General features: G+C 39.8%; 1 pseudogene; it reads right to left on the bottom strand.

The window, feature by feature from the left end:
- Positions 1-1,068: 1,068 nt before the first annotated feature.
- On the bottom strand, positions 1,069-1,187 carry LOC148542526 (5S ribosomal RNA; annotated as a pseudogene).
- Between the last annotated feature and the right edge of the window lie 623 nt (positions 1,188-1,810).

Raw genomic sequence — 1,810 nt, 5'->3', positions numbered from 1 at the left:
TCCGCCCTTTGTGAACTGGCCTCTGCCCTTAATTGGAGCGTCACATCCGTTCCCGGCAGCTGTGTTAAACCATAGCGCGCGATCAAGCACTTCCGTTTTCTTCCTCGTGTTCCGAACTGGGCACGTCACTTCCGCCCGCCGTGTGTTGACGTGTTCGGAGGTGAGCCGTGTCACTTCCACCAACCCTTCTGTCGTTTCGCTCCAGGACGCGGCACATCACTTCCGCCCTTACTTAATAGATGTGTTGAGCTCTTCCGCCCCATTGTTTTCTCCGGACTTAATGCTTCCGCCCTTCTTGTCTGTAGAATTAGTATGTTTTTTGCCCAAGTATGAATAATGAGTAGGTGGTGTCTTCCATATTATCTGAAACTAAAATAATAAAGGATAAGCATTCCATTTAAGGAGGGTAATCTGTTTTGATGCTGGATATATAGGTTAGATCATTAAATGATTAGTCTAAGTATAACATTCTCCTTAGGCATAGATATATATTAGAATAATAATATATTAATAGTTTGATCTAAAAACACTATGAATATGTACTGAATTGTTTTATGTATATAATTATATTGGATATTGTTTAGATATTTATTCCAAAAAGGAATTTCTTTAAAAGTTCAACCAAGAGGAGCAGAAATTCAGGGATATAATAAGTTGTGAAATGTTCTTAAGGTATGGGGATCATTCTTTCACTCTTTTCCTTGAAGAAGAGGTTCCAAAGACTCTGAAAATTTCTTGGATTTTCATATTGATCCGACTCAGACAAACGACCTCTTTTCATCCAGTTAGATAGTTACAATCGGTTTTAAGATGTACTTGAAGTATGGGGATCATTCTTTTACTCTTTTTCTTGAAGGGGAGGTTCCAAAGACTCTAAGGATTTCTTGGATAATCATATAAGTCAAACCCAAGATCCACCTCTTTCCATTCAATTGGGTAGTTAGAATTGTAAAGTTCTGATATCATTAATCACTCCTTGGCCTTAAGGCTTGCAATTGTGAATATGCTATAATTCCCTTTTTAGGCATTATCATTCTCTAGCCTGGTTATATTCCAAACCGCCGGCTGAATTTGCAGCACCAGGTATTCTCAATGGGTTACCTTCCTTGGTACTAACCTGGCCCAATCATGCTTTGCTTCCAAGATCGGACGAGATTGGGCTCACACATGATGGTATGGCAGCAAATACATATTTTGATGGTCCATAATGCCAGATATTCTACCAAACCTGGACTTCCCTCAGAAGATGAACCTTCAGGGTACTACTCAGGCCCCTCCATAACCTGGGGGTATATTGGTAGATAGGAATGGAGCATATCACAAGAAAGGAGCAATTTCGTAGTATTCATTGAAGCCTTTAGGTGCCAGTGTGTCCAGTTCAAACAGCCAGAACATCTCTCTTCTTGATAGCAGATTGCCCAAATCCCCACCTCTTTCTCCCAGAGTAACGTGTTCTATTGCCTTGAAGGTGATATCTTCGGGATCCGAATTATGTTTTATTGAGAAGTGTTTGGAGACTGCATGTCCTTCAACTCTGTTTCTAATGTTCCTAATGTGCTCCTGAATTCTGATTTTTAGTGGTCTCTTGGTTTTTCCTATGTACTTGAGTCCACATGTGCACTCTAACAGGTATATCACTGATGTGGAGTTACAGTTCATAAAATTCTTTATAGTGTATTCCTTAGATCCGTCCAAATTCGTGAATGTTTTTCTCTTGGGGTGAAGAAATTTGCAAATATTGCAATGTCCGCATTTATAGCTTCCATTGCACTTCAAAGTGTTCATAGTTGGTCTTTCATTTCCTTTATCC

Source organism: Taudactylus pleione, unplaced genomic scaffold (assembly GCF_031769625.1).
Source record: "Taudactylus pleione unplaced genomic scaffold, aTauple2 ptg000012l, whole genome shotgun sequence".
NCBI classification, from domain to species: Eukaryota; Metazoa; Chordata; class Amphibia; order Anura; family Myobatrachidae; genus Taudactylus; species Taudactylus pleione.
The sequence above is the reverse complement of the archived record's forward strand: the minus strand, read 5'-3'. Positions and strand labels throughout refer to the sequence as shown.